Raw genomic sequence first — 24777 nt, 5'->3', positions numbered from 1 at the left:
TATATATATATATATATATATATATATATATATATATATATTTATATATCTTGTTGGTGCCCCCACCCCATGAGAAGCAGCAGCTTGGTAACTTCCCCCAGTTGCACCCTTGAGCAGCACCTTTATCTATGACAATGATGGCCTATAAGCGGGGGATTCCCACACCCTGGAATATGCTCTACATTTTGATGGATTGGAAACACAGCACTGCTACCACTGACTTAACTTTCTCATTGAAAGTCAATAGATCTGTCAAAAATAAGGTACCACACTTATGTTGACTCAGCACAGTGGTATGAACATAGTCTTATCTTTAACTTTCTGAGTATATCTTCACTTAAAGGGGTTGTCCCATCACAAGGATCCTATCTCTACTGCTTGAAAATGTGGATGTAAGACTTTTCCTAAATACACTGCTTCAGCAAAACTGCTTTGTTTGTCCACTATCTTACTTCATTCAAATCATTTTTGGCACAGCCCTGACTTATCTACTCAAAAGTCAAGTGATGTATCTGCTGCTCTCAGGAATGGGGGGGGGGGGGGGCTAGCTAATTCAATTGTGTTCATTATGACAGAGACAGGCAGTCTCTGTATGTAACACAGAATGGAGTTGCTGCTGCCTGTACTTCATAGTCCAATGTGGGTGGGCAGAGCTACACACAAATTTTGGGGCGGGACTAAACTGCAGGTTGCATGTGAAACCCCGCCCACCAAATGATGCAAGAAACCAGGAAGAAAGAAGATTTTGCAGGAGTGAAGACTGGTGAGTATGCAACGTGGGAATACTCCTTTAAGAGGAGAATCTCTTCATCTAACTATCCCTTTCTCTCTGTTACTCAGAAACATCAGCAGGTATAGGACATTATAGAAAAGTCCTGACTAGTATCGATGCTAATAAAGCACTTGAGGTAAGATAGAAACTTATTATTTAGCTCCTGCAACCTATGACTGTGTCTCTTTACTGTCAGTCAGCTCCTGCTCACTCCTGATACCTATATGAGCTGCAGTCTGTATAGTAAATGTCAGTTTAGCGTGGAGGGAAAGAGCCAAGTTGAGAAATGGCATTTTATGTGATATATTTCTTATATTTGTCTTGTACTTTTGATTCTTGCAAATTTTGTTGAAAAGTTAGTAACATCTAAGTGGTTGAAACAGCAATGGAATTCAGCACTTTTATACCTTTTTTACTTTCCAGTTTTATCAACTATATTATATACATTGATATGGTTCAGCCTCCTTTTTTATGTACAATTTGTCAATCCGCATCTGATATGATTACTTGTTGTTTCGGTAGAAATCTTTTCCTGGAATGTATCTACAAATGAGAAAGCTCATAGGTTTCCAGCACCCACTGACTTCGATAAGTTTTCTATAAAAAAACATTCAGTATTTTTGTTTTGATCTGATGAGTTACATTTGTGTAAGGAGCAGTTCTATGTTAAATGGAAAATTCTGAAAAGCTGCCGAATCTGAAAAAGAATAGTTCTACTTACATGCCATGATTTACCTGTTCAGCTATTTGCTTTTACATTTTTTCCTGTATTCAAATCAAGACATATACAACCCCTATTCTACAAAAAAGTTGAGTCGTTGTGTAAAATATAAAGAAAATAAGAATGCAATGATTTGGAAACCTTACATAACCATATATCATTCATGACAACACATACCAGAAGTAGAAAGACATTTTTCCATTTCATTTGTAATTAACTCTATAAATTGATGGCAATGACACATCTCAAATACAGATGGAACATGGTTAACAAAAGCCTGAGAAAGTAAGTGGTAGGGTCAATTTTCAACTAAACCACATGGATATGTATAAAAAGTGTATGTGAGATGGAAAGAGTCAAAAAAGTAAGAGCGGGAGAGTAAAAAAAGATGAGCAGAGGTTCACCAATCTGTCAAAACTGTGTCTAAAAGTTGTGGAACGATTTAAGAAAAATGTCCCTCAACATAAAATTCCAAAAACTTTGAATATCCTACATTCTACAATACAAAATTGCATTTAATGATTCAGGGAATCTGGAAAAATGCATGTGCATAAGAGACAAGGCTGATGGTCAATATTGGATGCCTTTAGATCCTTAAAAAATGCTGCATTAATGACAGGCTTGAATCGGTAATGCAAGTTATTGCACAGGCTCAGGAATACTTCCAGAAACCATTGTCTGTGAACACAGTTTGCTGTGCAATCCACAAATGCAAGTTAAAGCTGTATTGTGCAAAGAAGATGCCATATTTCAAGACATAAACACTAGAGATAAGCGAACAGTAAAATGTTCGAGGTTCGATATTCGTTTCGAGTAGCCCCTCAATATTCTACTACTCGAATCGAATATCAAACCCTATTATAGTCTATGGGGGGAAAATGCTCGTTTCAGGGGTAGGCAATAGAGATGAGCGAACAGTGTTCTATCGAACTCATGTTCGATCGGATATTAGGCTGTTCGGCATGTTCGAATCGAATCGAACACCGCGTGGTAAAGTGCGCCATTACTCGATTCCCCTCCCACCTTCCCTGGCGCCTTTTTTGCTCCAATAACAGCGCAGGGTAGGTGGGACAGGAACTACGACACCGGTGACGTTGAAAAAAGTAGGCAAAACCCATTGGCTGCCGAAAACATGTGACCTCTAATTTAAAAGAACAGCGACGCCCAGCTTCGCGTCATTCTGAGCTTGCAATTCACCGGGGACGGAGGTTTCCGTCCAGTTAGCTAGGGCTTAGATTCTGGGTAGGCAGGGACAGGCTAGGATAGGAAGGAGAAGACAACCAACAGCTCTTATAAGAGCTAAATTCTAGGGAGAAGCTTGTCAGTGTAACGTGGCACTGACGGGCTCAATCGCCGCAACCCAGCTTTCCCAGGATCCTGAATGGAATACACTGTCAGTGTATTCCCGTATACCCGATATATACCCCCGATACCCGTTCCAACGGTGTGCCCCCCCACCTTCACCCCAGAAATACCCTGCAAGTCCCCTAGCAATAGAATTGGGGCTATATACACCCACTATTTTTGCTACTGCCATATAGTGCCATTGTCTCACTGGGAATTCAAAGAATATATTGGGCTTACATATAACTTCAATTCCAGGGAGAAGCTTGTCAGTGTAACGTGGCACTGACGGGCTCAATCGCCGCAACCCAGCTTTCCCAGGATCCTGAATGGAATACACTGACAGTGTATTCCCGTATACCCGATATATACCCCCGATACCCGTTCCAACGGTGTGCCCCCCCACCTTCACCCCAGAAATACCCTGCAAGTCCCCTAGCAATAGAATTGGGGCTATATACACCCACTATTTTTGCTACTTCCATATAGTGCCATTGTCTGACTGGGAATTCAAAGAATATATTGGGGTTACGTGCACCCACAATTTTTGCTACTGGTATATAGTGCCATTGTCTGACTGGGAATTCAAAGAATATATTGGGGTTATAAATACCCTCATTTCTTGCTACTGGTATATAGTGCCATTGTCTGACTGGGAATTCAAAGAATATATTGGGGTTACAAATACCCTCATTTCTTGCTACTGCCATATAGTGCCAGTTTCTGACTGGTAATTCAAAGAATATATTGGGGTTATAAATACCCTCATTTCTTGCTACTGGTATATAGTGCCATTGTCTGACTGGGAATTCAAAGAATATATTGGGGTTATAAATACCCTCATTTCTTGCTACTGGTATATAGTGCCATTGTCTGACTGGGAATTCAAAGAATATATTGGGGTTACAAATACCCTCATTTCTTGCTACTGGTATATAGTGCCATTGTCTGACTGGGAATTCAAAGAATATATTGGGGTTATAAATACCCTCATTTCTTGCTACTGGTATATAGTGCCATTGTCTGACTGGGAATTCAAAGAATATATTGGGGTTACAAATACCCTCATTTCTTGCTACTGCCATATAGTGCCAGTTTCTGACTGGTAATTCAAAGAATATATTGGGGTTACGTGCACCCACAATTTTTGCTACTGGTATATAGTGCCATTGTCTGACTGGGAATTCAAAGAATATATTGGGGTTACAAATACCCTCATTTCTTGCTACTGGTATATAGTGCCATTGTCTGACTGGGAATTCAAAGAATATATTGGGGTTACAAATACCCTCATTTCTTGCTACTGGTATATAGTGCCATTGTCTGACTGGGAATTCAAAGAATATATTGGGGTTACAAATACCCTCATTTCTTGCTACTGGTATATAGTGCCATTGTCTGACTGGGAATTCAAAGAATATATTGGGGTTACAAATACCCTCATTTCTTGCTACTGGTATATAGTGCCATTGTCTGACTGGGAATTCAAAGAATATATTGGGGTTACAAATACCCTCATTTCTTGCTACTGGTATATAGTGCCATTGTCTGACTGGGAATTCAAAGAATATATTGGGGTTACAAATACCCTCATTTCTTGCTACTGCCATATAGTGCCAGTTTCTGACTGGTAATTCAAAGAATATATTGGGGTTACGTGCACCCACAATTTTTGCTACTGGTATATAGTGCCATTGTCTGACTGGGAATTCAAAGAATATATTGGGGTTACAAATACCCTCATTTCTTGCTACTGGTATATAGTGCCATTGTCTGACTGGGAATTCAAAGAATATATTGGGGTTACAAATACCCTCATTTCTTGCTACTGGTATATAGTGCCATTGTCTGACTGGGAATTCAAAGAATATATTGGGGTTATAAATACCCTCATTTCTTGGTACTGGTATATAGTGCCATTGTCTGACTGGGAATTCAAAGAATATATTGGGGTTATAAATACCCTCATTTCTTGCTACTGGTATATAGTGCCATTGTCTGACTGGGAATTCAAAGAATATATTGGGGTTACAAATACCCTCATTTCTTGCTACTGCCATATAGTGCCAGTTTCTGACTGGTAATTCAAAGAATATATTGGGGTTATAAATACCCTCATTTCTTGCTACTGGTATATAGTGCCATTGTCTGACTGGGAATTCAAAGAATATATTGGGGTTATAAATACCCTCATTTCTTGCTACTGGTATATAGTGCCATTGTCTGACTGGGAATTCAAAGAATATATTGGGGTTACAAATACCCTCATTTCTTGCTACTGCCATATAGTGCCAGTTTCTGACTTGTAATTCAAAGAATATATTGGGGTTACGTGCACCCACAATTTTTGCTACTGGTATATAGTGCCATTGTCTGACTGGGAATTCAAAGAATATATTGGGGTTACAAATACCCTCATTTCTTGCTACTGCCATATAGTGCCAGTTTCTGACTGGTAATTCAAAGAATATATTGGGGTTATAAATACCCTCATTTCTTGCTACTGGTATATAGTGCCATTGTCTGACTGGGAATTCAAAGAATATATTGGGGTTATAAATACCCTCATTTCTTGCTACTGGTATATAGTGCCATTGTCTGACTGGGAATTCAAAGAATATATTGGGGTTACAAATACCCTCATTTATTGCTACTGCCATATAGTGCCAGTTTCTGACTGGTAATTCAAAGAATATATTGGGGTTACGTGCACCCACAATTTTTGCTACTGGTATATAGTGCCATTGTCTGACTGGGAATTCAAAGAATATATTGGGGTTACAAATACCCTCATTTCTTGCTACTGGTATATAGTGCCATTGTCTGACTGGGAATTCAAAGAATATATTGGGGTTATAAATACCCTCATTTCTTGCTACTGCCATATAGTGCCAGTTTCTGACTGGTAATTCAAAGAATATATTGGGGTTACATGCACCCACAATTTTTGCTACTGGTATATAGTGCCATTGTCTGACTGGGAATTCAAAGAATATATTGGGGTTACAAATACCCTCATTTCTTGCTACTGGTATATAGTGCCATTGTCTGACTGGGAATTCAAAGAATATATTGGGGTTACAAATACCCTCATTTCTTGCTACTGGTATATAGTGCCATTGTCTGACTGGGAATTCAAAGAATATATTGGGGTTACAAATACCCTCATTTCTTGCTACTGCCATATAGTGCCAGTTTCTGACTGGTAATTCAAAGAATATATTGGGGTTACGTGCACCCACAATTTTTGCTACTGGTATATAGTGCCATTGTCTGACTGGGAATTCAAAGAATATATTGGAGTTACAAATACCCTCATTTCTTGCTACTGGTATATAGTGCCATTGTCTGACTGGGAATTCAAAGAATATATTGGGGTTATAAATACCCTCATTTCTTGCTACTGCCATATAGTGCCAGTTTCTGACTGGTAATTCAAAGAATATATTGGGGTTACGTGCACCCACAATTTTTGCTACTGGTATATAGTGCCATTGTCTGACTGGGAATTCAAAGAATATATTGGGGTTACAAATACCCTCATTTCTTGCTACTGGTATATAGTGCCATTGTCTGACTGGAAATTCAAAGAATATATTGGGGTTACAAATACCCTCATTTCTTGCTACTGGTATATAGTGCCATTGTCTGACTGGGAATTCAAAGAATATATTGGGGTTATAAATACCCTCATTTCTTGCTACTGCCATATAGTGCCAGTTTCTGACTGGTAATTCAAAGAATATATTGGGGTTATAAATACCCTCATTTCTTGCTACTGGTATATAGTGCCATTGTCTGACTGGGAATTCAAAGAATATATTGGGGTTACGTGCACCCACAATTTTTGCTACTGGTATATAGTGCCAATTTCTAACTGGGAATTCAAAATGCGCAAGGCTCCCGGAAAGGGACGAGGCCGTGGGCGAGGTCGGGGGAATGGTTCTGGGGAGCAAGGTAGCAGTGAAGCCACAGGGCGTCCCGTGCCTACTCCTGTGGGGCAGCAAGCATTGCGCCAATCCACAGTGCCAGGGTTGCTTGCCACATTAACTAAACTGCAGGGTACAAACCTTAGTAGGCCCGAGAACCAGGAACAGGTCTTGCAATGGCTGTCAGAGAACGCTTACAGCACATTGTCCAGCAGTCAGTCAGACTCTGCCTCCTCTCCTCCTATTACCCAACAGTCTTGTCCTCCTTCCTCCCAAAATTCCCAAGCTTCACAGAACAATAACCCCAACTGTCCCTGCTCCCCAGAGCTGTTCTCCGCTCCTTTCATTGTCCCTCAACCTGCCTCTCCACATCACGATTCCACGAACCTAACAGAGGAGCATCTGTGTCCAGATGCTGAAACACTAGAGTCTCCTCCATCTCCGTTCGATTTGGTGGTGGATGACCAGCAACCCACCCTCATCGACGATGATGTGACGCAGTTGCCGTCAGGGCATCCAGTTGACCGGCGCATTGCGGGAGGAGGAGATGAGACAGGAGTTGGAAGAGGAAGTGGTGGATGATGAGGACACTGACCCGACCTGGACAGGGGGGATGTCAAGCGAGGAAAGTAGTGTGGATGTTGAGGCAGGTTCAGCACCAAAAAGGGTAGCTAGAGGCAGAGGCAGAGGTCAGCAGCTTAGGCGAAGCCAGGCCACACCCGGAATCTCCCAAGATGTTCCAGTTCGTACCCAGCCCCGAAAAACTCCCACCTCGAGGGCACGTTTCTCGAAGGTGTGGAGTTTTTTCAAGGAATGTGCCGAGGACAGAAATAGTGTTGTCTGCACAATTTGCCTCTCGAAATTGATTAGGGGCTCTGAGAAGAGCAACCTGTCCACCACTTCAATGCGCCGTCATTTGGAATCCAAGCACTGGAATCAGTGGCAGGCAGCAACGGCAGGACAAAGGCCGCCTGCCGTTCACGCCACTGCCACTGCCTCTGTCACTGCCTCTGCCACTGCCACTGCTGACTGTGCTGGCGATGCACTCCAGAGGACGAGCCAGGACACCACTTCATCTGCCTCCGCCACTTTGTTGACTTCTCCCTCATCCTCCCCTGTTCCTGTCTTATCTCCTTCTCCTGCACCATCAAAGGCACCATCAGGCGCTTCTTTACAACAACCCACCATCTCTCAGACATCATCTCAGAAATACACTGCTAACCACCCACACGCGCAAGCCTTGAACGCCAACATCGCTAAACTGCTGGCCCAGGAGATGTTGGCGTTCCGGCTTGTTGAAACTCCCGCCTTCCCGGACCTGATGGCAACTGCGGCACCTCGCTATGCCGTCCCTAGCCGTCACTACTTCTCCCGGTGTGCCGTCCCCGCCTTGCACCAGCACGTGTCACTCAACATCAGGCGGGCCCTTAGTTCCGCGCTTTGCACAAAGGTCCACTTGACCACCGACGCGTGGACAAGTGCATGCGGACAGGAACGCTACATTTCACTGACGGCACACTGGGTGAATGTAGTTGAGGCTGGGACTGCTTCCCAAACTGGCCCGGTGTACCTCGTCTCCCCGCCTAACATTCCTGGCAGGGACATGAGAAGAACACCCCCCTCCTCCTCCTCCTCTACCGCCTCCTCCTCCGCCACCGCCTCCTCCTCCGCCACCGCCTCCTCCTCCGCTGTTAGATTGACCCCAGCTACGAGTTGGAAACGTTGCAGCACTGGCGTTGGTAGACGTCAGCAGGCTGTGCTGAAGCTGATCAGCTTGGGGGACAGACAGCACACTGCCTCCGAGGTGAGGGATGCCCTCCTCGATGAGACGGCAATATGGTTTGAGCCGCTGCACCTGGGCCCAGGCATGGTCGTTTGTGATAACGGCCGGAACCTGGTAGCAGCTCTGGAGCTTGCCGGACTCCAACATGTTCCATGCCTGGCCCACGTCTTCAACCTAGTGGTGCAACGTTTCCTAAAGAGCTACCCCAATGTTCCAGAGCTACTGGTGAAAGTGCGGCGCATGTGCACCCATTTTCGCAAGTCGACAGTAGCCGCTGCTAGCTTAAAATCTCTCCAGCAACGCCTGCATGTGCCACAACACCGGCTTTTGTGCGACGTCCCCACACGCTGGAACTCAACGTTTCAGATGTTGAATAGAGTGGTTGAGCAGCAGAGACCTTTGATGGAATACCAGCTACAAAACCCTAGGGTGCCACAAAGTCAGCTGCCTCAGTTTCACATCCATGAGTGGCCATGGATGAGAGACCTTTGTGACATCCTACGGGTCTTTGAGGAGTCCACAAGGAGGGTGAGCTCTGAGGATGCGATGGTGAGCCTTACAATCCCGCTCTTGTGTGTTCTGAGAGAATCCCTGATTGACATCAGGGATAACTCAGATCACACAGAGGAGTTAGGGATAGCATCCGATCCGTCACAGCTGGAGAGTAGGTCCACACATCTGTCTGCTTCACTGCGTTTAATGGAGGAGGAGGAGGAGGAGGAGGAGGAGGAAGAAGAGTTGTCCGATGATGTGATGGTGATACAGGAGGCTTCCGGGCAACTTCGAATCGTCCCATTGTTGCAGCGCGGATGGGTAGACATGGAGGATGAGGAGGAAATGGAGATTGAACTTTTCGGTGGGGCCAGAGGAGTCATGCCAACTAACACTGTGGCAGACATGGCTGAGTTCATGTTGGGGTGCTTTACAACCGACAAGCGTATTGTCAAAATCATGGAGGACAACCAGTACTGGATCTTTGCTATCCTTGACCCCCGGTATAAAAACAACATCTCGTCTTTTATTCCGGTAGAGGGGAGGGCCAATCGCATCAATGCTTGCCACAGGCAATTGGTGCAGAATATGATGGAGATGTTTCCAGCATGTGACGTTGGCGGCAGGGAGGGCAGTTCCTCCAGTAGGCAACCAAGTTCTCACCGGTCCACACAAACGAGGGGCACACTGTCTAAGGTCTGGGACACCTTGATGGCACCCCCTCGCCAAAGTGCCGCCACGGAGGGTCCTAGTGTCACCAGGCGTGAGAAGTATAGGCGCATGTTGCGGGAATACCTTTCCGACCACAGCCCTGTCCTCTCCGACCCCTCTGCGCCCTACACGTATTGGGTGTCGAAGTTGGACCTGTGGCTTGAACTTGCCCTATATGCCTTGAAGGTGCTGTCCTGTCCTGCCGCCAGCGTCCTATCTGAGAGGGTGTTCAGTGCAGCCGGTGGCATCATCACTGACAAGCGCACCCGTCTGTCAGCTGAGAGTGCCGACCGGCTCACTTTGATAAAAATGAACCACCACTGGATAGAGCCTTCATTTTTGTGCCCACCTGTGTAAAGCACCCCAACATGAAACTCCATGTCTGTACTCAACCTCTCCAATTCCTCCGCATCCTCATACTCATCCACCATAAGCGTTGCGCAATTCTGCTAATACTAGGCTCCCTCCACCCTGATTTCCCCCAACTCTGCTGGTTAGAGGCTCCCTCCACCCTGATTTCCACCAACTCTGCTGGTTAGAGGCTCCCTCCACCCTGCTTTCCCACAACTCTGCTGGTTAGAGGCTCCCTCCACCCTGCTTTCCCACAACTCTGCTGGTTAGAGGCTCCCTCCACCCTGCTTTCCCACAACTCTGCTGGTTAGAGGCTCCCTCCACCCTGATTTCCACCAACTCTGCTGGTTAGAGGCTCCCTCCACCCTGCTTTCCCACAACTCTGCTGGTTAGAGGCTCCCTCCACCCTGATTTCCACCAACTCTGCTGGTTAGAGGCTCCCTCCACCATGAATTGGTCCAAACTGGGCTGTTTAGCGGCTCCCTCTACCATGAATTGGTCCAAACTGGGGTTTTTAGAGGCTCCCTCCACCATGAATTGGTCCAAACTTGGCTGTTTAGAGGCTCCCTCCACCATTAATTGGTCCAAACTGGGCTGGTTAGAGGCTCCCTCTACCATGAATTGGTCCAAACTGGGGTTTTTAGAGGCTCCCTCCACCATGAATTGGTCCAAACTTGGCTGTTTAGAGGCTCCCTCCACCATTAATTGGTCCAAACTGGGCTGGTTAGAGGCTCCCTCCACCATGAATTGGTCCAAACTGGGTTTTTTAGAGGCTCCCTCCACCATGAATTTGCCCAAACTGGGCTGTTTAGAGGCTCCCTCCACCATGAATTGGTCCAAACTGGGGGTTTTTAGAGGCTCCCTCCACCATGAATTGGTCCAAACTGGGGGGTTTTAGAGGCTCCCTCCACCATGAATTTGCCCAAACTGGGCTGTTTAGAGGCTCCCTCCATCATGAATTGGTTCAAACTGGGGTTTTTAGAGGCTCCCTCCACCATGAATTTGCCCAAACTGGGCTGTTTAGAGGCTCCCTCCACCATGAATTTGCCCAAACTGAGCTGTTTAGAGGCTCCCTCCACCATGAATTGGTCCAAACTGGGGTTTTTAGAGGCTCCCTCCACCATGAATTGGTCCAAACTGGGGGTTTTTAGAGGCTCCCTCCACCATGAATTTGCCCAAACTGGGCTGTTTAGAGGCTCCCTCTATCATGAATTGGTCCAAACTGGGGTTTTTAGAGGCTCCCTCCACCATGAATTGGTCCAAACTGGGCTGTTTAGAGGCTCCCTCCACCATGAATTTGCCCAAACTGGGCTGTTTAGAGGCTCCCTCCACCATGAATTGGTCCAAACTGGGGTTTTTAGAGGCTCCCTCCACCATGAATTGGTCCAAACTGGGGGTTTTTAGAGGCTCCCTCCACCATGAATTGGTCCAAACTGGGGGGTTTTAGAGGCTCCCTCCACCATGAATTTGCCCAAACTGGGCTGTTTAGAGGCTCCCTCCATCATGAATTGGTTCAAACTGGGGTTTTTAGAGGCTCCCTCCACCATGAATTTGCCCAAACTGGGCTGTTTAGAGGCTCCCTCCACCATGAATTTGCCCAAACTGAGCTGTTTAGAGGCTCCCTCCATCATGAATTGGTCCAAACTGGGGTTTTTAGAGGCTCCCTCCACCATGAATTGGTCCAAACTGGGGTTTTTTAGAGGCTCCCTCCACCATGAATTTGCCCAAACTGGGCTGTTTAGAGGCTCCCTCTATCATGAATTGGTCCAAACTGGGGTTTTTAGAGGCTCCCTCCACCATGAATTGGTCCAAACTGGGGTTTTTAGAGGCTCCCTCCACCATGAATTGGTCTAAACTGGGGTTTTTAGAGGCTCCCTCCACCATGAATTTGCCCAAACTGGGCTGTTTAGAGGCTCCCTCCACCATGAATTTGCCCAAACTGGGCTGTTTAGAGGCTCCCTCCACCATGAATTGGTCCAAACTGGGGTTTTTAGAGGCTCCCTCCACCATGAATTGGTCCAAACTGGGGGTTTTTAGAGGCTCCCTCCACCATGAATTTGCCCAAACTGGGCTGTTTAGAGGCTCCCTCCATCATGAATTGGTCCAAACTGGGGTTTTTAGAGGCTCCCTCCACCATGAATTGGTCCAAACTGGGGTTTTTAGAGGCTCCCTCCACCATGAATTGGTCCAAACTGGGGTTTGTAGAGGCTCCCTCCACCATGAATTTGCCCAAACTGGGCTGTTTAGAGGCTCCCTCCACCATGAATTTGCCCAAACTGAGCTGTTTAGAGGCTCCCTCCACCATGAATTGGTCCAAACTGGGGTTTTTAGAGGCTCCCTCCACCATGAATTGGTCCAAACTGGGGTTTGTAGAGGCTCCCTCCACCATGAATTTGCCCAAACTGGGCTGTTTAGAGGCTCCCTCCACCATGAATTTGCCCAAACTGGGCTGTTTAGAGGCTCTCTCCACCATGAATTGGTCCAAACTGGGGTTTTTAGAGGCTCCCTCCACCATGAATTGGTCCAAACTGGGGTTTTTTAGAGGCTCCCTCCACCATGAATTTGCCCAAACTGGGCTGTTTAGAGGCTCCCTCCATCATGAATTGGTCCAAACTGGGGTTTTTAGAGGCTCCCTCCACCATGAATTGGTCCAAACTGGGGTTTTTAGAGGCTCCCTCCACCATGAATTTGCCCAAACTCTGCTGGTTAGAGGCTCAATCCACCCTGATTTTCAAAACAAATGTTGGTGCCAACCTCAACTTACTACAAGGGCCAAATTCACTGCTGGTGACAAGCTCTCCTCACTGCAAGTGCCAAATACACATGTTTCAAGGTGTTTTCCTACTGTCAGAGAGGTGGTATTGAGTGTGTAAAGTGTGTAGTTGTTAGGCTGTGATGTTGGGGTAATAGAGGGTCTTTGGTGTGTTAGATGCCCCCAGACATGCTTCCCCTGCTGTCCCAGTGTCATTCCAGAGGTGTTGGCATCATTTCCTGGGTTGTCATAGTGGACTTGGTGACCCTCCAGACACGGATTTGGGTTTCCCCCTTAACGAGTATCTGTTCCCCATAGACTATAATGGGGTTCGAAACCCGTTCAAACACACGAACATTGAGCGGCTGTTCTAATCGAATTTCGAACCTCGAACATTTTAGTGTTCGCTCATCTCTAGTAGGCAACGTTCGATCAAATTATACTTACCAAGTCCACGAGTGAGGGTCGGGCTGGATCCTCCGAGCAGTGTTCTCCGCAGCATCCCCGCAACATCTTCCGGCTCTGAATTCACTCTGCTAGGCATCAGGCCTGGGCAGAGCAGAGCCGACTGCGCATGCCCGCACTACAAGCGCACATGCGCAGTCGGCTCTGCCCAGGCCCGATGCCTGCCAGAGTAAATTCAGAGCCGGAAGACGCCACGGGGAAGCTGCACGGAGAAGACTTCTAAAGGTAGGAGAAGAACCAGCGTTGATTGGCCGACTGTATAGCATTCGGCCAATCAATGCTGGTTCTGCATCGAACTTTTACATCGAACAGTGAGTGGTACTCGATCGAGTACGAGTATTTCGAATACTGTAGTATTCAATCGAATACCTACTCGATCGAGTACTACTCACTCATCTCTAATAAACACCAAAGCTCATTTAAATTGACTAAGAAAAAATGGAAAACTGTCCTGTTAGCAGTGAGTATAAAAAATATCATACATACAAAAGAATATAAATCATGTATTTAAAAAATTATCTGAAGTATGTAAGACACAGCACATTGAAAAGGCAACTAGGAATTAAGTCATGTGGTCAAACAAAACAAACATTGCTTTTTTATCAGTATGTCTTGTGGAGTGTTGGAGGAAACATGGGGAGAACATACAAACTCCTTGTAGATGTTGTTTTTGGTTGGATTCAAACCCAGGACTCCAGCGCTGTAAGACTGCAGTGCTAAACATCAAGCCACCACACCTCCAAAAACAACGGTTAGTAAAGCTTTTCAAAATAACACATTGTCCCCTATTAAGAAAGATAAATAGCACATATTAGATAACCAAGGAAAATGTGTAATGTTAATTGAAGCTACAGTAAAAGAAACATATGCTGGCTATGATATCTACCAAAGGGTGAGTCATTAAAGGGATTTTCCAGGACCTTTAAATTAGTGACCTAGGATAGATTGTACCTGGGATCCCCCGTGGAAAAAACTAAGAGCTGCTACTGCTTTTTTTTCAGTTTTTATTTTTCCTTGTTTTTTTTTTCTTTATTTTAATATCCAAGAAAATGTAAATGAAAAAAAAGATGTCTGTTTTCACATTTTTTATGTTTTTTTTTAAATAGTGCTACAAAAATAAATAAATAAATATTTTTCCTCTCTGTTACTGTACTTTTTATGGAGGTAGACATGTATAGTTGTGTTGCTATGGGTGGGACTAGAACTTGCGACATGGCTGCAATGCCTTTTTTTTTTAACTTTATTTATTTTACATCTTGTACTGCTATAAGGTCATAATAATGTGCTGAGTACACAGCGATTGGGAAAGCATATACAGTAATAAACCTTCCTTCTACGAGATCCAGCTGTAGTAAATGTCAACCCCCTGCTTCAGCAGCTGCATGACTGTAAGGACATGGCAGTGCTCCTGCTGTTCCTCCTTGCACAAGGGTGGAGGTAGCAGTCCTGCTTCTGGGTTGTTGCCCTCCTACGGCCCCCTCCACGTCTCCTGGTGTACTAGCATGTCTCCTGGTAGTGCCTCCAGCATGTCACATTGTACCACAGACTGTCCAGGAGTTGGCAGATGCTTTAGTCCAGGTTCCTCAGCAGACCATCCACAACCTCATCAGGAGCATGCCCAGGCGTGGTAGGGAGGTCATACAAGCACGCACATGGAGGCCACACACACTACTGAGCTTCATTTGACATGTTTCAATGACATTACATCAAAGTTGGATCAGCCTGTAGTGTGTTTTTCCACTTTAATTTTGGGGGTGACGCAAAATCCAGGCCTCCATTGGTTAAAACATTTGATTTCCATCAATGATTTTTTTGTGTGCTTTTGTTTTCATCACATTCAACTCTGTACAGAGCAAAGTATTCAATGAGAATATTTCATTCACTCAGATCTAGGATGTGTTATTTGAGTGTTTATATATATATATATATATATATATATATATATATATATATATATATATATATATATATATGAAGAGCTCAACGGAAAAATGGCCTAAGTCCACATTTTGTCTTATTTCAAATTATTACCTAGAAAGCTTCTTTGTACCTCGTTCTATGCATTGGGTTTACAAGGTACCTAGGATTAATGACCTAAGTCCATATATTTCAATGCAGAAGAATTTACACTCAATGGAATAATGGCCTAAGTCCAATACAAACTTACTTACTTCACTCTCGTTGGTCATTTTTTCATTGAAATTGTGACTTCCGGTCTGTTGTTTATATTAGTGTAAAAACTTTGTCTTATTGTTTAAAAGGCTCTAAATCGACTTTTGCACATATTTAGCGCCGAAAAGGGAGGCAGGTAATTATTATTCTTCATCGTTTAATAATAGTAGTAATTAATTAATAATATTAAATAAATAATATTTATACATGAAGCTGCAATTTTTTTTAATAAATAATACAATTTATGATTAGGATTAACGGTGTTCATTAGCTGATTACATTGGATAGATATATTCCACAATAATGCCCGTTTGCTTTAGGCTAAAACTTTAAATTTCGTTTTTCTCACAATATTGATTTTTGGACTTAGGCCATTTTTCCGTTGAGCTCTTCATATATATATATATATATATATATATATATATATATATATATATATATATATATATATATATATATATATACTCAGTGGTAAAAGTGGACTGCCCAGATGTATAAAGTCATCAAGTTAAATTTTTATTGTTGAGATACCCAACAATAAATTTCATAGAATTTAGTGGGTTTTTTTTTATAGTGGCTTAAAGGGCTATGCTCTCTGAACAAGTCCTGTCCATATGCCTATGAATGATCATTTATTTGAATACAACAGTGAATGTAACACTGCAATTGCTTCTGGCTGCCACTAGAGATGAGCGAACAGTGTTCTATCGAACACATGTTCGATCGGATATCAGGGTGTTCGCCATGTTCGAATCGAATCGAACACCGCGTGGTAAAGTGCGCCAAAATTCGATTCCCCTCCCACCTTCCCTGGCGCCTTTTTTGCACCAATAACAGCGCAGGGGAGGTGGGACAGGAACTACGACACCGGGGGCATTGAAAAAAAATGGAAAAAGTCATTGGCTGCCGAAATCAGGTGACCTCCATTTTAGACGAATAGTGGATTTCAAATCCGGGTCATATGAGAATGTGAACTTTGTGACTATGAGACAGGGATAGCTGTACAGGCAGGGATAGCTAGGGATAACCTTTATTTAGGGGGGAATGTTATTAAAAATAACTTTTTGGGGCTCTATCGGGTGTGTAATTGTGATTTTTGTGAGATAAACTTTTTCCCATAGGGATGCATTGGCCAGCGCTGATTGGCCGAATTCCGTACTCTGGCCAATAAGTGCTGGCCAATGCATTCTATTAGCTTGATGAAGCAGAGTGTGCACAAGGGTTCAAGCGCACCCCCGGCTCTGATGTAGCAGAGCCGAGGGTGCACAAGGGTTCAAGTGCACCCTCGGCTCTGCTACATCAGAGCCGAGGGTGCGCTTGAACCCTTGTGCACCCTCGGCTCTGCTACATCAGAGCCGAGGGTGCGCTTGAACCCTTGTGCACACTCTGCTTCATCAAGCTAATAGAATGCATTGGCCAGCGCTGATTGGCCAGAGTACGGAATTCGGCCAATCAGCGCTGGCTCTGCTGGAGGAGGCGGAGTCTAAGATCGCTCCACACCAGTCTCCATTCAGGTCCGACCTTAGACTCCGCCTCCTCCAGCAGAGCCAGCACTGATTGGCCGAATTCCGTACTCTGGCCAATCAGCACTGGCTAATGCATTGTATTGGCTTGATGAAGCGGTGCTGAATGTGTGTGCTTAGCACACACATTCAGCTCTACTTCATCGGGCTAATAGAATGCATTGGCCAATCAGCGCTGGCCAATGCATTCTATTAGCGTGAACTGAGTTTGCACAGGGGTTCTAGTGCACCCTCGGCTCTGCTACATCAGATTGCTACATCTGATGTAGCAGTGCCGAGTGTGCATCAGATGTGTAGTTGAGCAAAACTGACTCAGCACTGCTAAGTCTCTGCATTCGCATAGGAATGCATTGGCCAGCCTTCGGCCAATCAGCGCTGGCTCTGCCGGAGGAGGCGGAGTCTAAGGTCGGACCTGAATGGAGACTGGTGTGGAGCGATCTTAGACTCCGCCTCCTCCAGCAGAGCCAGCGCTGATTGGTCGAGTTCTGTACTCTGGCCAATCAGCACTGGCCAATGCATTTCTATGGGGAAAAGTTAGCTTGCGAAAATCGCAAACTGACAGGGATTTCCATGTAATAAAGTGACTTTTATGCCCCCAGACATGCTTCCCCTGCTGTCCCAGTGTCATTCCAGAGTGTTGGTATCATTTCCTGGGGTGTCATAGTGGACTTGGTGACCCTCCAGACACGAATTTGGGTTTCCCCCTTAACGAGTTTATGTTCCCCATAGACTATAATGGGGTTCGAAACCCATTCGAACACTCGAACAGTGAGCGGCTGTTCGAATCGAATTTCGAACCTCGAACATTTTAGTGTTCGCTCATCTCTAGCTGCCACTACATGAGATATACCATAAATAGCCATTGGCAACAAATGATGATAGCTGGGTTTTTGATTTAAGGGATTGTCTGTAATGAGACGACCAGTTTAATCAGTAATAATGCTTGAAGAGATCGAATCCCACTTTTGGTAACTATTTTTGGCTACAGGACTTGACTTATTAGTGAGTGATATACAGTTGTGCTCACAATCTTCCACAGTAACACAGTGACCTCCCCTTAAGATGTGAAACGTCTCTTGAAAGATAATGAAGTCATAATGAGTTGTGTTACTAAGGATATTTGTTGCACAAGGATACATTGTTTCCAGTAAAAGCTTTAAAGATGTAATAAAGTAGAATAGACATGTATATTTTATGGACAGAAATGACTGAACAGTTGATACATTTATTCCAGTTGTCCAATCTATATTTCAAGGATAGGAGTTATAGGGGAAAATAAAGGAAATATCTATATCCTTATGTTTTTCTATACCATGCAATAGATGTCCAGTACAAGCTCTAAAGTACCGTATATACTCGAGTATAAGCCAACCCGAATATAAGCTGAGGGGGGCTTTTTCAGCACAAAAACTGTGCTGAAAAATTCAGTTTATACTCGAGTATATATGGTAAGCTCTAAAAAATATTAATGTAAAAGTCTATTGCACATTGTACTAATTATTTGTGTATAAATTGACTATATGGCTATCATTTGGAGTATGCTTCCATAGTAGTATTTAAGGGGTATTCCCATCTGAATATTTATGGCTATATTCATAGGATATGCCATTAATATCTGATATCATATCTCAAAAACAGAGGCCCGTTTGTTCCTGAACTATCACTCCATCAGGCATTTCTGGCATATGCTACGGATATAACCATAAATACTAAAATGGGAATACATCTTTAATTGAAATATATAGCACAGAAGCTATTTATCTTTAGGGTTGAGCTGATCTTGAGATTTCAGAATCGATTTTAAAATCCGATTTCCAGTCATTTTCCAGCCGATCCCGTTCGCGATCGTGAAATTTGCTTGATCGGAATCTGATCTTTTCCAATCCCAATTGTGACGGGATTGTGACGGGAACACAAATTAAATGGGATATCTTCAAAAATATACTAAATAAGAGTACTAGAAAACACATACCCTATGGGAATAAGCAGGCCAGAAATCATAGAAAACCAATATGGCTAACTAAAACAGTACAGAATGCAATGAGGGATAAAAAGGAAGCATTTAAAGTACTAAAACAAGAGAGTAGCAACACAGCATTAAAAAACTATAAGGAGAAAAATAAGTTGTGCAAAAGACAAATAAAAGAGGTGAAGATTGAGGCTGAGGGAAAATTGCTAAGGAAAGTAAAAGTAATCCAAAATTATTCTTCAATTACATAAATAATAAGAGAATAAAAACTGACAGTGTGGGCACTCTCAAAAATAATCTGGGTGTAATGGTGGAGGAGGAGGAGGAAAAAGCACAAATATTAAATGCCTTCTTCTCTACAGTGTTTACACAAGAAAATCCATTGGCCAACAACATGATTAGGGGTAATGTTAACTCTCAAATAAATGTCACCTGCTTAACCCAGGAAGAAGTGCGGCGCCACCTGCATAACACTAAAATAGAGAAATCGCCTGGTCCAGATGGAATACACCCCTGAGTTCTGATACTCCTTCCATTTCAATATGATTGCTTGCACAGTGCTCCTTGGGATGTTTAAAGCTTGGGAAATCTTTTGTATCCAAATCCAGCTTTAGACTTCTCCACAACAGTATCTCGGACCTGCCTGGTGTGTTCCTTGGTCCTCATGTTGCTCTCTGCGCTTTAAACAGAACCCTGAGCCTATCACAGAGCAGGTTCATTTATACAGAGACTTGGTTACACACAGGTGGATTCTGTTTATCATCATCAGTCATTTAGGACAACATTGGATTATTCAGAGATCCTCACTGAACTGAACGGAGTGAGTTTGCTGCACTGAAAGTAAAGGGGCCGAATAATTTTGCACGCCCCACTTTTAAGTTTTTTATTTGTTAAAAAAGTTTAAAATATCCAATAAATTTCGTTCCACTTCACAATTGTGTGCCACTTGTTGTTGATTCTTCCCCCCAAAATTAAAATTTGATATCTTTATGTTTGAAGCCTGAAATGTGGAAAGAGGTTGAAAAGTTCAAGGGGGCTGAATACTTTCGCAAGGCACTGTATGCTCATTCAAGGGATCAACCTGGACACTTTGAAAGGTCTCCAACTATTCTGCCCCATACAAAAAAAAATCGAAACAGGGCTTAGTATGAACACTCAGAGCAGTATTGCTATACCTACTGTATGTATAAAAAGATGAACATAAGACTATTAGTGCTCATTTTTATCAAATTGTGAGAGCCCATCTGATGGCAACAAGATAACCTCTATAGATGGGAATCGGAACCATATACTACAACCAAAATGGAATCATCCACTAAAAACAACCAGCAAATACGGACCAAGCTCTTCAGAAGAGAAATACAGAGGCAGCGCTTACCCAAACGAGACTTTATTGTATACCAGCACAATGCGTTTCGGGCTCCTTAGGCCCTTTCTCAAGTGCAACAAATTTCCTCAGGCTAAACCTGTAGAAAAGGGTGGCTTCCAACTCACACATACATGGAGGGTGCAAACTATATTATACAGCAGGTACCTGCTGATAACCATGTGAAGTGTGTGAGAAGGTGACTCCAGCTGCTACCCCTTTTGAATTTCACATGTCTTTGTGCATATAGGTTGTTGTGGTCCACACAACCTGATAAGGTGAGAGGCCATTTCTTACCTATATGTATTCTACATTCCCTTTTTCTAAAATACTGCACTAGGGTCGGATCGGCGCCCTGTTCTTTTTGTCGTTTACTAAAAACAACCAATGACTCTTGACAGGAAAGACTTGTTGATTTCCACCTAATTCTGACCCCTCCATCACCATAGTGCAACAGAAATTTGGTCTCAAAACAATGTTTTTCCACTGTTCAGTCGTCACATTCTTTTGCCCACGTGCAGTCTTGCCTTTCTGTTTCCTTAAAGAGGACCTTTCACCATATCCGGGCACATGCAGTGTTATATACTGCCGGAAAGCTGACAGTGTGCTGAGTTCAGCGCACTGTCGGCTTTCCCGATCTGTGCTCGGTGTGAAGAGCTTACGGTCCGGTACCGTAGTTCTTCTATGGTCAGAAGGGCGTTTCTGACAGTTAGCCAGAGACGTCCTTCTTCACAGCAAAGCCAATCGCGCTGTGCTGTGAGAGCCGGGAGGAACGCCCCCTCCCTCTGCTCACACAGCTCGTCCATAGATGAGTATTATCAGGGAGGGAACTCAGCGCACTGTCAGCTTTCCGGCAGTATATAGAACTGCATGTGTGCAAAATGGTGAAAGGTCCTCTTTAAACAAACTGAATTTTTTAGAAGTTTTTGAAGCCTAAAACAAGAGCAGAAAAGAACCTTTAAGAGTCCTTTATGCATTTTCACTCTTTAAAATTGACACCTGTTTTTTTTTCACATATTAAAAACCTCATTGTGAGTCCTTACCCTAACACAGCAATGGTATTCAGGCTGTTTATCTGCTGTAGGAGCCAAATGATTCCAAGGAATAAGAACTTGTATGATAGGACACATTAGTTTTTTGCTTCAATTTGCCTGACTATTCACTACCTGTTCAACAGAATGATTCTTTAGTCTTGACATTCTTCTCCAACCTCTTTCATTGAAGTTTTGTTGATGCCTACAGGATTGCCTTTTGCTGGATGTTTTTCCTTGTTCACACCATTCTTGGTATTATCTTCATATTGTTCTTCTAGGACACCCAATACCCTACCAGGTTATCAGTTTTTAAAATCCTGCGCAGTAGAAATGGATGAACTGACTTGTCCCGAACCCAGATTGACCTGATAATTTATTTATTGATTTATTTATTTATTTAAACTAACAAATGGAGCAAACTAAAATGGCTGCTGTATTAGACTCTTCAAACCCCAGAATATAATAGGTGGAGGCCCAAGGAAGGTGTGGAAAAATAACAAACAGTTAGGGTATGTTCATACTGAGTTTTTTGCAGGTAGATTCTGAGGCAGAATCTGCCTCAAAATCCACCTGCAGAAAAGGCTCCCATTCATTTGAATGGGAGCCACTCACTTTTTTTTCCCGCTAGCGATTTTTTTTTCAGGTAGCAGGAAAAAGAAGCGACATGCCCCTTCTTCCTGAGGATTCTGCAGCTGAGACAGCCGCGGTGTCCATGGCGCAAGACTCGCTACAGATTAGGCCCATTTATTCGGGCCTAATCAGGAGCGGGATGCCGCAACAGAATGCTGGTGCACTGCATCAGCATCCCGTCACGGCTAGCCACACGGAAAGTTCACACGCCATGTGTACATACCCTTAAACTTCTCTTCCCTCACTTCCTCTGGGCATCTTTGCGCCATCTGGTGCTCCCTTTGGATTCTCTTCTGGTCTCTTGTAGCCTTCTGCGTGGTGCAAGACTCATGATTTCAGCACGAACCATGTAACTGCTGAGGCCCAATTACAGGCTGAAGTGGTGACTTCAGGGCACATGGTGTGACCCATGAGAGTGGAAGAAAACCCAGAGGGAGTTCCAGATGCTTTGAGGATGCCAAGAAAATGTATTATACTCTTAGCCCCAGAGTGTAATAATTTCACATTCAGTTCAGGGGTGGCAAACCAAAATACATTGGACAATTCATGGTGAATCTGGTTTGAACCAAACCACTTTGCTCTTCTCCAATCTGTATATACAAATATATATATATATATATATATATATATATATATATATATATATGATTACGATATTTGCACATTGGATAATTAACTATAGACTGTAGAAATAAATTTATATCTACAAACCTTGACAGCTAAAACGGAGGTAAGTCGCGTGTCACCAGTTTTTTCTTAGATTAGCAAGAACATGTTATCATAGATCTCTGTACACATAGGATAGTAGTGTGATCAAATGTAATGTGTCCTCACACAGAATCGGAAGAATTAGAGAAAAATATTTTGAGAAATTATCGATTCTATAAAACTGTTTACCCTGGCACCAGACAGCAACATTAAGAGTACAGAACCTGATATGTGTCTTTTAGTGTCTTAACAAGGGAAGCTTTTATGGCAGCGCTGGGTTGTAATGGGTTAACAATTGTATAAATGTTACTGTTGTAAAATTACAGCTTGTTGTTCAGATGAATACTCTCCACTTCTCATATAGCTCTAAATTATGGACAAATGCTTGCAATTGTGAACTACCTACATTGTGGTTGCCTGTTCCCAGGCTTCATCAACCCTAGCTGTCCAATGGGATTACTGTAAGCCTTCACGGCAGTCTGCCAGCCACTGATCAGAAATTCATATCCCTGGATGTTAGATTGCTCTTTTTATTCCATCCATGTGATGGTTGTGATTGCTGATGTTTGGTTAGAAATTAACATTTTGTGGCCACGTTGCTGTTCGTCTCTAAAGGGACACCTATTAAAGATATGTAAAAGGTTTGGACTAAAAAGGAGGAAAAAAACAACAAAGATGGTATTAATCTCCAGACATGATTCCGTACAATTGGTTCTAAAAAAAAAAAAAACATTAGGGCATTCTGGTCATCTTCGAGTGGCATTTAGGCAGGTGGTGTCTTTTAGTTATCACAGATATCTCTTCATAGATAAATGGGTTTTGTATGATAAAAATGCAGGGGTGAAACTATAGGTGGGCTGCAGGAACTCCTAAATTAAAAAACCAATGCTCTCAAGCAGATACTTTCAAGGACATGCTGAATTAATCACAAGAGGCTGGTTAGCAGGAGGTCAGAGCAAGACTTCTTAGCATCATTTTGGGTCATGTCTAGAGGCGATGGCAATGTATGTGCTGTAGTGCAGTATCCCCCCTTCTAGTTTACTTCCCAGTCAAAAAAGGATGAAGGCATATTGCATAGGGCTATTGAAAGGAAAGAAATCATGGTAAATATAATGATATCTTTTTACCATCTTTCTAGAATAACTGCATTCAATTAGGAAAATGTTCTTTGCACTTGGCTCTTTAGAAAATTCATTTTGGTATTTTGTAACAGTTGTATTTTTTTTTAGTTTAGCTTTGTGAGGCTGTGCAGGGCTTAGAGAATATACAGCAGCTCGGATGGATAGACAGACAGATAGATAGATAGATAGATAGATAGATAGATAGATAGATAGATAGATTGATAGATAATAGGTACACAGATATTAGATAGATCAATAGATAGATTGATATGAGATAGATTTATATTAGATATTAGATATATAGATAGATCATAGAAACATAGATATGAGATAGATAGATAGATAGATAGATAGATAGATAGATAATAGAAACATGAATAGGATACATTGACATAAGATAGATATACGATTTACAATATCATGTGTGAGCAATGTGTTTTTTCCAATTGTTCCGTCTCCAATGACTGTTCCCTACATCTGTCCATACACATGCTAATTGTGTCTTGTCATTAGTACTTGCGTGTCAGAAGGATTGTGACATGTGAGTCGCCTAGAATTGGTTAGTAGATGTTTATCCAGCCAAGCTTATCCATCATCTTTAATCGTGCAAAAATGCAGAATGCATTATTTCGTTTACAAGCAAGATTTACATTAGAATGATGCCAGATCTATATGGAAATAAGGTCAACGTTTATTATCAATGACTGAGATGAAATAGACAAGGAAGATTCACTGATTTATCTATTTTTTTTATCACCGGATAAGGAGGATAATGATGGCATTTGAGAAATTCAATGTAGGACTAATCATTCCTTTAACATAGGTGACATTCTAACGGATATCGTTTATTAAATGAAAGCTTATATATTATATTAAAATTGGAAATAAAGTGATTCTGGGCTAATAGTAATCTTATTTTTTTCCATCATTAAAC

The sequence above is a fragment of the Leptodactylus fuscus genome, chromosome 4 (assembly GCF_031893055.1).
Source record: "Leptodactylus fuscus isolate aLepFus1 chromosome 4, aLepFus1.hap2, whole genome shotgun sequence".
Lineage (NCBI taxonomy): Eukaryota > Metazoa > Chordata > Amphibia > Anura > Leptodactylidae > Leptodactylus > Leptodactylus fuscus.
The sequence above is the reverse complement of the archived record's forward strand: the minus strand, read 5'-3'. Positions refer to the sequence as shown.